The 10,464-nt window shown below is 38.6% G+C and overlaps 1 pseudogene across 1 annotated transcript; it reads right to left on the bottom strand.

The window, feature by feature from the left end:
* Nucleotides 1–9,251: 9,251 nt before the first annotated feature.
* Nucleotides 9,252–10,239, bottom strand: LOC112314419 (aldo-keto reductase family 1 member A1 pseudogene; annotated as a pseudogene). Its single transcript, XR_008426980.1, has one exon. The product of XR_008426980.1 is annotated as an aldo-keto reductase family 1 member A1 pseudogene (transcript).
* Between the last annotated feature and the right edge of the window lie 225 nt (nucleotides 10,240–10,464).

Below are 10,464 nucleotides of genomic sequence, written 5' to 3'. Positions count from 1 at the left end.
TTTTGGTACCCCTATGGAGAGAATGTTGGAACTCTTGAAGTTGTCCCAGAGGTGGCTTACACTATTCCCATTTTTTTGGATTCTTTTTTTCTTCTTGTTGTTCTTATTGGTCATTTTTGCTTCCTTATGTTCCAAATCATTGATTTGATTCTTGGCTTCATCCACTCTACTGTTGTTTCCCTGTAATTTGTTCTTAATTTCAATTAGGGCATCCTACATTTCTGACTGGATGTTTTTTCCTGTTGAGTTCCTCACAAAGTTATTTGAGCATCCCCGTAACCAGTGTTCTGAACTCTGCATCTGATAGATTGCTTATCTCCATTTTGTTTGGTTCTTTTTCTGGAGTTTTGATCTGCTCTTTCATTTGGACCATGTGTTTTTGTCTCCTTATTTTGACAGCTTCCTTGTGTTTGTCTCTATGTTCTAGGTAGAGCTACTATGACTCCCTGTCTTGGTAGCATGGCCTAATGTAGTAGGTGTCCTGTAGAGTCCAGTGGCACAGCCTCTTCTATGACCAAACCTGGGGACTTGAGGTGCACCCTTCATGTGGGTTGAGTACACCCTCCTCTTGTAGTTGAGGCTTGGTTGCTGTTGGCAGATCAATGGGAGGAATTTACCCAGGCCAGTCAGTTGCAAGAACTGGCTGTGACTACTGACCACAAATCTCTGCCCTCCATGGAGGATCAGCCATGCAGGGGCAGGGTGGTGGTACTCCATTGTGGTCTGTAGCTTTCCACTGTTTGCTCAGGCCCTGGGGTTTTCTGGGTGGTGCAGGCCAAGGTCAGCCCCCTCCTGTGTTCTGCCTAGGGTCACCCAAAATGAGATATAAAGTAATCTGAATGACATGCAAGTCCAGGAAGGACAGAATCCCAAACAAGATGGATGCAAGAAGGTTCACCCAAGACAAATTATAATCAAAATGCCAAAGGTTAAAGATAAAGAGAGAATCTTTAAAGCAGCAAGAGAAAAGAAGTTAGTTACTCACAGGGGAGTTCCCATAAGACTGTTAGCTGATTTCTCAAAAGAAACTTTGCAGGCTAGAAGGGATTGGCAAGATATATTCAAAGTCATGAAAAATGGGGATGTATAGCCAAGATTGGTTTACCCAGCGAAGATATCATTTAGCATTGAAGAGTAGTTAAAGAGCTTCTCAGACAAGAAAATTTAAAGGTGTGCATCATCTCCAAATTATTATTATATGAAATATTAAAGGGACTTATTAAGAAAAAGTAGATCAAAATTATAAACAATAAAATGGCAATAAATACATATCAATCAAGAGTTGGATCTAAAAAAATCAAACTCAGCAAACAAGAAGAATAGAGGCAGAATCATGGATACAGAGAGCATTTTGATCATTGTGAGATGGGAGGTGGGCATGGGGGGTTGGGTGAAGGGGTGAGAGGATTAAGAAGTGCAAATAGGTAACTACAGAATAGCCATGGGAATGTAAGTACAGTTTAGGAAATGGAGTAGCCAGAGAACTTATACACATGACCCATGGACATGAAATGGTGTGCAAATTGTCTGAGGGAGTGGGAGATGCTGGGTGGAGGGGCACAAAGGGGCAAAAATTGGGACAACTGTAATAGCATAATCAATAAAATATAATTAAAAAATAAATAAAAGGAAACAACTTTAGTCAGTGGGGATGTTAGTGGTGGATAAAAGAAGGCTAAGAGGCAGGGAAAATTAACAAAAAATATGATAATTAAAGTTGCTGGAATAATTAAGTTTACTGGAATAATTAAACTTAAAAACTTCTAAGAATTAAAGATGGAAGAAATTACATAGTTTGCAGGAGTTTGGTGAAGATTTTAAAATAAGAAGATAGTTTTTCATAAACATAATGTAGCATGGTCTAGGTCAGCAAAGAGTTTTACTCAAGTAAAGCTTGTAAATAATTTCTCTTAAGGAAATAGCACTCATTAATTCTAACAGTCATTCTTTAGAATTTTTTTTCAAACTTTAGATGTATTGTTAGGTTTAATAATTTTTTCTTTTGAATAAGTAGGAGGCAAACACTGTGATTCTGTACCCACTGACCTTTGCAATTTAATCTTAGGTTTCTCTGGTCCCAGTGTATTGGTAAGCAGTGATGTTTACTAGACATACATACTCTGGTGCCAGGATGCTCCAAATCCTTGTACCATCATTTGTCCACCCCATTACTTTTCAAGTGACATTATCTAGGAGCATAGGAAGACCAAGGTCCTACTACTAATAAAGAAGCAGGAGAAACCCTCTCTCAAATATGTGTTTCATTCAGCCTAATGCTGTATGTTTCCTGAATAATCAGCCTGGATCTTTGTCTATCTTTTTCTATATATGTTTTTCTTTCATGTCATCCTACAGCCTTTCTAGGCCAGACACATTCACATGGGATTTGAGCAGATGGAAGAAAATTCACAGAGGTGTCAGGATGTCTGACATGCCTTTATTCTAGGGTGGGGCGACCCACACATGCCACAAGTCATGTGTCACACCATGTGATGCACCAGTAAGGAGTTCCAACTCCCCAGTATACTAAATGCACACAAAGCCTGCAGGATGCCAAAATATTATACAACAGAGCTTCACTGCATGCATGTGGGTTCCTACTCAAGGTTATATGAACACTGCTAAGTTATGTTTGCCCAGACATCCGGGTGAGGGAGCCTGACTGACTTCATTTTCTCTACCCATGTCTTACTCAATCCATTACAGTGTAGTTTCTGCCTCCTTAGGTCCTTTTAAATTATTATGACAGTGCTGCTAATGACTTCCTAATATCAAATACAATGGAAAATTTTGAGTATATACTTTTTTACTTTGACTCCTCTGATAGTCAAAATTTTGAGACATTCTCCTTTGAATTTTCCCTTCCTTTGGCTGTAGTGCCAGCTAACCAAGAGGCCCCCATTCCGCCTCAGAACCACACTGTCTTAATCGTTAGGACTATTTGGTGTCATCGTTTTTGTGAGGTAGTTGTTTTCAAAGATTTATTCTCATATTTTCTTTGTAAATTTTACACATTTTAAACAATCTTATACATCCCAGATCTAATCGTGATCTTCCAGCTGATATATCTAATCTAAATCTGTTTCTTAGCTCAGGACTCACTCCTTTATTTGCTTGATATTCACTTAGCCAAAATGATGCCCAAATTGGAGTTCTGAAACACCAATCCAAAAGAACCTGTGCACCCCAATGTTCATAGTAGCACAATCTACAATAGCCAAGTACTGGAAGCAACCTAAGTGCCCATCAGCAAACGAGTGGATCCCCAAACTATGGTATATTTACACAATGGAATTCTATGCAGCAGAGAGAAAGAAGGAGCTTATACCCTTTGCAACAGCATGGATGGAACTGGAGGGCATTATGCTAAGTGAAATAAGCCAGACGGTGAGGGATAAATACCATATGACCTCACCTTTAACTGGAACATAATAAATATAAAAAAAAAGGAAACAAAATATAACCAGAGACATTGAAGTTAAGAACAATCTAACAATGGGCAGGGGGGAGTAGGGAGGGGACAGTGAGGAGAGGGGATTACAGGAACTACTATAAAGGACACATGGACAAAATCAAGGGGGAGGGTGGAGGTGGGGGAGGGAGGTGGGTTCAGCTGGGGTGGGGTGGAGGGATGGGGAGAAAAGGCACACAACTGTAGTTGAATAACAATAAAAAATTAAAATTTAAAAAATAATAATAAAATAAAAAATAAGTGTATAAAAAATGAAATTCATATTCCCAATACTGTTCTTTTCTTTTTCTTTCTCTTCTATGTTTTATATCTTGGTTAGTGAAGTTCAGAAGGAGCTCAGTATTTATTATACATTAAATAAAAGCAGTATACAACTTTGGCCTTAACACATAGTATAGTTAAGATTAATTTCCCATTATATTTTAAAGCCAATGGAAATATTGAAATTGACACAGTTTCTGCTGAAAATATTAATTTTCAATTCAGATGATATGGTTAGAACTTTTGAAAAAGTGATTATGAAATTTAAAAGTGACATTTTATCTAAAACATAAGCCAGTCATATCAACATGACAATAAAACTTCATTTACATATTTTTGAATATATAGAATATATATTTTAGAACCTAATATATTGTCATTTAATATGGCTGCTAATGGAACTATGTTAATTCAGTAAATTTTAACATTATTAAGAGATATATTTATTGTACATTATATGGTATGAAACAACTTCAGTGATATATATTTTCTTGGACCTTAAACCATTAAGCATAATTCTACCTAACAATTACAAAAGACCACTTAAATATGAGAGAAAAATATTAATATTATCTTTCAGGAAATTTGTATGGCAAAACAGACTTCCAGGACATAAATCAGAAGAGGATAAGTTATTTCTGGCTATGGTTTAAGACTGAAATTCATGGGTATGGGGGTAATGGATGACAATACTGATCAATTAAGTAATTTAATAAAATTAATGGGAATTGTTACTGAATAAAAGTGGGGTTCAACTACCCACAAGCACCCATGATACAAATTCTGGAGGCAGTGGTTTGGTGAGAAAAGGAAAGGGGTCTTTTATTCAAAAGCTATACCACCTGGGAGAATGGCAGGTTTCTGCCTGAAACCCCATCTTCTCTGGAAAACCCGGAGGAAAACCCTCTACAGGACTAGTCCCAGGCTGTGCCCAGAGTTCCTTCCCCCATTTAAAAATACCATCCTGGAGAACCACAGGGCTGCTGCATGATCGTCCAGGTGGGTTGACTTGCTTCACTGCAGTCTGGCTTTAGGTTCCTTCTTGGGGACCCATATGTGGGGCTGGTGTCCCCATGCTCCCACTGCTGCCCATGCCAGGGGCCTGGAGCACTATCAATCACTGTGGCCAGCCATGTAAGGGATCCATTGTGCTGGCCACAGGGCATGGCACCCACAGCCTGGTCACGTGGCTTCCGGTATCCTCCAGCACTGCAAATGACCAGCCCCCATGTCTGCACAGTGGGTCCCAGAGAGAGCACATCTTTCCATTCTCCTTGTTCATATAAGCTACCACCTTGGGTCAGGTTGGTTCTTCCAACTTCTGCATGTGTTGGGAGGGTCTGTCCCCCTCTACAACCAATCCTGTCTTTTCCCAGGCTAGACTGACAGGCCTTCAGTGAACCAGAAAGGAGTAGGAAGGCTATGTACAATGCAATGACGTCCTTCTGCCCCATCCTGCCCAGCACACAGCACTAGCCTGATTACCCAGGCAATGCTGTGCTTCCTCTGCATCACCTCCCCTCCATTCCCAGTTGTGCTCCAGGCACTGGCCAGGCTACCAGCACTGGCCAGGTTACTGATATCAGAATGAGGAGATAAGATAGATTAGAAATAAACATAGGAGAAGAAAAAGAGAATGTCCAGAGTCATTGAAATGCATTAATATATGCATTAATATTAATAAATATTTCAAGATTTAATGAAATTAGAATTCTCTAAAATACCCTAAAAAGGGAAGACTGACCTTTGCTTTGCCTTTTATATTAAAAATTTTATTTTTTTTAATTGATTCTTTCCCTCTAAATACAAGGTCTGTCCAGAAAAATCCCAGCCATTATTAATATAACAAGAACAGTGTAAGCAACATGGATGTAACCTGGCAGCCAAGGAAAGTGGAATGTGTATGTGTGAACAATGATGACTTCACTGTACTAGTCAGTGGGGACAGTAGATGCCCTTGAGTGAGCATGTGTACTATGTGGCCATCACATTCAAAATGAGTGAGTAGAACAATGAATCCGCATCAAATTTTGTGTTAAGGCTGAACATTCCTCCATGGAAACCATTCAAATGATTCAGAAGGCTTTCAGGGACAATGCAATGAGTGTCGTGCAAATAAAAGTGTGGCACAAATTCTTCAAAGATGGTCGAGATCTGTTGAAAGTGATCCATGTTCTGGAAGGCCTGCAACAAGCACAACACCTGAGAATGTTGAATGTGTACGGGCTGCAATCAACAAAGGTCAGCAACTGACAGTGAGAGAACTAGAAGCTGATCTTCAGGTTCCAAAAACTACTGTGTCTGGGATTTTGATGCAGGATCTTTGCATAAAATGTGTCCTGGCAAAATACATTCCGCAGCTTCTGCTACCAGAGCAGAAGGAACCTTGTGCTGCAGTTGCTAATGACTTGACTCAAACCACTGCCGGTGAACCAGATTTCCTCAAGAAGGTCATAACCAGAGATGAAAGGTGGGCCAACGGCTAATCCAGAAATGAAGGCCCACTTATGGCAATGGAAGTTGCCTGGTTCTCCACACCTGAAGAAGGGGTGGCAAAGTCTCTGCAAGATCAAGACCATGTTAACTGTGTTTTTTGATTGGGAATGTGTTGTCCATATGAGTGAGCACCTCCAGGCCAAACAATTAATAAGGAGTACTACCTCAATGTCCTTTGTCAATTGAGAGATGTAATACAATGAAAATGGCCTCAGCTATGGGCAACTGGTGATTGGCAGCTTTGTCATGACAACATGTCTGCTCAAGCATTATGTCTTGTGCAGAGATTTTTGGCAAAAATTCAAATCATCCCTGTGACTCAGACCCCCTACAGCCCAGATTTGGCACCCTGCCACTTCTGGCTTTTCCTAAAACTAAAATCCCTCTTGAAAGGGAAGAGATTTCAGACTGACGATGAGATTCAGGAAAATATGACGGGGTAGCTGATGGAGATTCCAACAAAGGATTTTGCATAGTGTTTTGAACAGTGGAAGACGCACTGGGAGAGCTATATGAGGTCCCAGTGTGCCTAATTTTCAGGGGACTGAGGTGTCATTGTCCAATCTACAATGTTTTTTGTATCTTGTATCTTCTTCAATAAATGTCTCTATTTTTCGTAATACATGGCTGCCTCCTTTCTGGTCAGATTTCATATACCATTTTAGATTTAATTCTACTTGCCTATAAACAACGGGTTACTAATAAACTACTAATTTTTGAGTTGTAAAATAAATGTACCTTAGCTTCTTGAAAAACACTGAATTAGTAAAATAACTTAAAAATAGAACAGAGCGACTGTAAAGTTTCTGGCAAAGAAGCTTTTTGACTTTATAAATTCTAAGGCAGGAAAAAAATCGTGTTGACTTTATAAGATATATCAAAATTATTCTTTCAATATAACAAAATATAAAGTACTAATGTATTAGAATATAGTTGTCCAGTTGAAAAGTATATGAGAAACAAAGTGTATGTTCCTTGGAATTCAGACGCTACTCACTTGACACTAGAGAGGCCCATTGTTTCTTAATAGCCTATTACAGCGCTACGGTCCTTGGGAAACATGCTATACTGTAATGGAGATATCATGACTGCAATTTCTCTCTCCACTAGCCTTACTCTGAAATGGACAAGGGGGCCAAGAATGCAAGAGTAGAATTCCCTGAGCAGCTGGATGATTTCATTACCTATTGGTCCCCCAGGACTTAATTTTCAGCTCAGGAGAGTATCCTCAGGTTTTTATCTGTGAATTGTAACCTGAAATGTATGTCTCAGTTTAAGGCAGCAGTTCACAAAAACAAACTAAAAAGTGTGTCTCTTTTCTGACAAGTACATTTCCAAATGATGAAAAATAGTTGTGGCTTTATGTTGGAATTTTCCTAAGACACATGATCTTCCTGAAATATTTCAGATAAGTAACAAAGTACTAGACACAATAATAGCATGTATTTTTAATTCTGACATTTTTCAATAGGAAGATTTAAAAACTCATTTATTTACTCATATGTTGTTTCTACTGTTTTACTTATTTAAAAATTTTTCCCTCTAAAATTAATTCATGCTTAATAAAGTTATTTTGGAAACTCATATAAATTAGTTGCTAAATTTTATCATAGATTCTCTTCTCCTTCTCTACAACCACACAAAGACACACCCTTTCATATTGATATCTATAACTTTTAAAAAGTTTTTTTAATGTATTGTTTTGAGAGAGAGAGAGGAAGGGGGTAAGGGAGAGGGAGTGAGAGAGACAGGAGACCTCGATGTGTTCTTCTACTTATTTATGCATTCATTGGTTGCTTTCTGCTATGTGCTCTGACTGGGGATCGAACCAGAAACCTTGGCAAATCAGGATGATAGCTCATTGAGCTACCTGGCCAGGGCTTGATATTTATATCCTGATAGATAACTATTGACATATAACTAAGAATATAAATTTTTATACTGAATGTACAATATTATGCCCTGTACTTTCTATTCAATGTTATATCAACATATCTTCTTTATTATTATATGTAAAGAATAAAATGTCTAATATTCCTCTGAATTGGTCAATATAGATTAACATTCCATCAAAATTAAATATCTAGATTATTTTTACTTTTCATCATGTATATATTTAACATTTCTATTCCTAATGCATTCTTAGGGATTATTCTCACAAATGGAAATTTCTGTATAATATTCTATTAATGTTGTATATATATTGATAATAACAGATATTAGATTGTATGCTAATATCTGAGAATATCTTTTTATTTCTCTCTTAGAAGCATTGGATATCTTATAAATATTTCTGAACTTAAATTAAAAAAATAAAATTATTATAAAGTTATAATGATGATATTACTAAAGAAAATATTTTTCTATAATATTAAATTATTGTATTAATCCTTTTGTGAATTTTAAATTTATTGCTGTTGTCCATATGCATATGAATGTGAATATTTGTCTTAAAAATTTTATGATTTATGTTCTTTCTTTTATAGGTAAAATATTTATAATTTAGAGCATTGAATTAAACCTATGGAAATTCTTTGTGTTTATGATATTTTTTATTTTTATATTATAGTAAATATATTTTTAATTTGTCATTAATTTAAACATCATTTTATCATACATAGTAGATTTTAGTTGATTATAATATTGAAATATGTTTATATCATACTTTAAAGTATTTCACTTATTTCTAAATTTTGAAACATTTCTATTCTTCACAACTTTGATAACTATTCATATATATATATGTACAAATCTTTATGGTTTTATTTTCATAAAATTTAACTTTTCAATTCATCTGAGATTTATGCTAGTATCTTTTAAAGTGAGAAATTTTTTGAATTTCTTTCACTTCGTTTTACTATTTATCTCAAAATATGTTGATTCATTTTTAATTTAGTAGTTATATAGAATGCATTTTTATAATTTTTTTTTTTCGTGTAGATATTCCAATGACTTTATTAACTCGCTCTTTCTGGAGGTGGCAGAACCTGGGAGCTGGAGAGCTGGAAAGGCAGCTGTGGCTTCAGTAGGGGCCACTAAAGGGGTACAAAGGGTACCCTCTGTCTCCTGGGACCCTCTTCCCACCCACCGTAAGCAGGGGCACTATGTATAGCCAATTTTTGTAGCTGCTTCATCTAGCTGCTTCAGGGAATCTAGCTGCTTCATCTCTTCTGGGGTAAAGGTGAAGTCAAAAACCTGGATGTTCTCAAGAATATGGGAAGGTGTGATACTCTTGGGGATGGAGGTCACGTCCCACTGGACCTGCCACCTGAGCAAGATCTGGGCTGGAGACCGGCCATACTTTTTAGCTAGTGCCAGGACCACTGGTTCCTCAAGCAGGACAGGCTCATCAGGATTCCGCCAAGCACGAGCGGAGGAGCCCAGAGGGCTGTAAGCAGTCACCTTCCGGACACGTGCTTGGCAGTGGGCAATCAGCTGGTTCTGAGCCAGATACAGCTGGCATTCCACCTGCAAGACAGCTGGGCACACAGAGGCCACACTGAGCAAATCATCAATTTACCACTGCTGAAGTTGGACAGGCCCAGTGCCCGCACCAACCCCTGAGCCTCCGGAGCCTTCCAGGTCTCCTTGTAGTCAATGGAGTAATAGTGGATAGTCCCATCAGCATTCTTCGGAAACAGGTCATCTCCCCACTCAAAGGCATAAGGCCAGTATATCAGGTACAGGCCCAAATACTCCAGCTGGAGGTCAGCCAGCGTCTTCTGGAGGACAGGTTCCACATCCTCGGGGTAGTGCTTAGTGTTCCATAGCTTGGAGGTCACAAACAGCTTCTCCTGAGACAGTGCCTTGCTGGGTCCCATGTTCTCCTTCAGGGCCTCCCTAATCTTAGTCTCACTGCCATAGATAGCAGCACAGTCAATGTGGCAGTAGTCTACACTCAGGGCATACTTAATAGCTGCTTTCACTTGGCCAGGGTTGCTCTTCCATGTGCCCAGTCCAATCAGGGGCATCTTCTGCCCAGTGTGCAGGACGACACAGGAAGCTGACATTGCCGCTTTCTTTCCCATTGGGGTTCAGTCTCCCCTTCTCAGTGGAGGGCTCTATAGTTGTTGGTTGGATTCAAGGAACTCCCCTCTAGCACTGAGGGTGAAAAAGGTGGTATAATCTCGCCTCAGTTTTGAGCCCTGCTAGAGATCCAATCTGCCTCAGCTTCTGGGGTCAGTGGGCTACAAGGGAAGTCGGCCTCCATTTTTATAAATTGTTTTAGAAAGTAG

Source organism: Desmodus rotundus, chromosome 5 (genome assembly GCF_022682495.2).
Source record: "Desmodus rotundus isolate HL8 chromosome 5, HLdesRot8A.1, whole genome shotgun sequence".
Classification (NCBI taxonomy): Eukaryota; Metazoa; Chordata; class Mammalia; order Chiroptera; family Phyllostomidae; genus Desmodus; species Desmodus rotundus.
The sequence above is the reverse complement of the archived record's forward strand: the minus strand, read 5'-3'. Positions and strand labels throughout refer to the sequence as shown.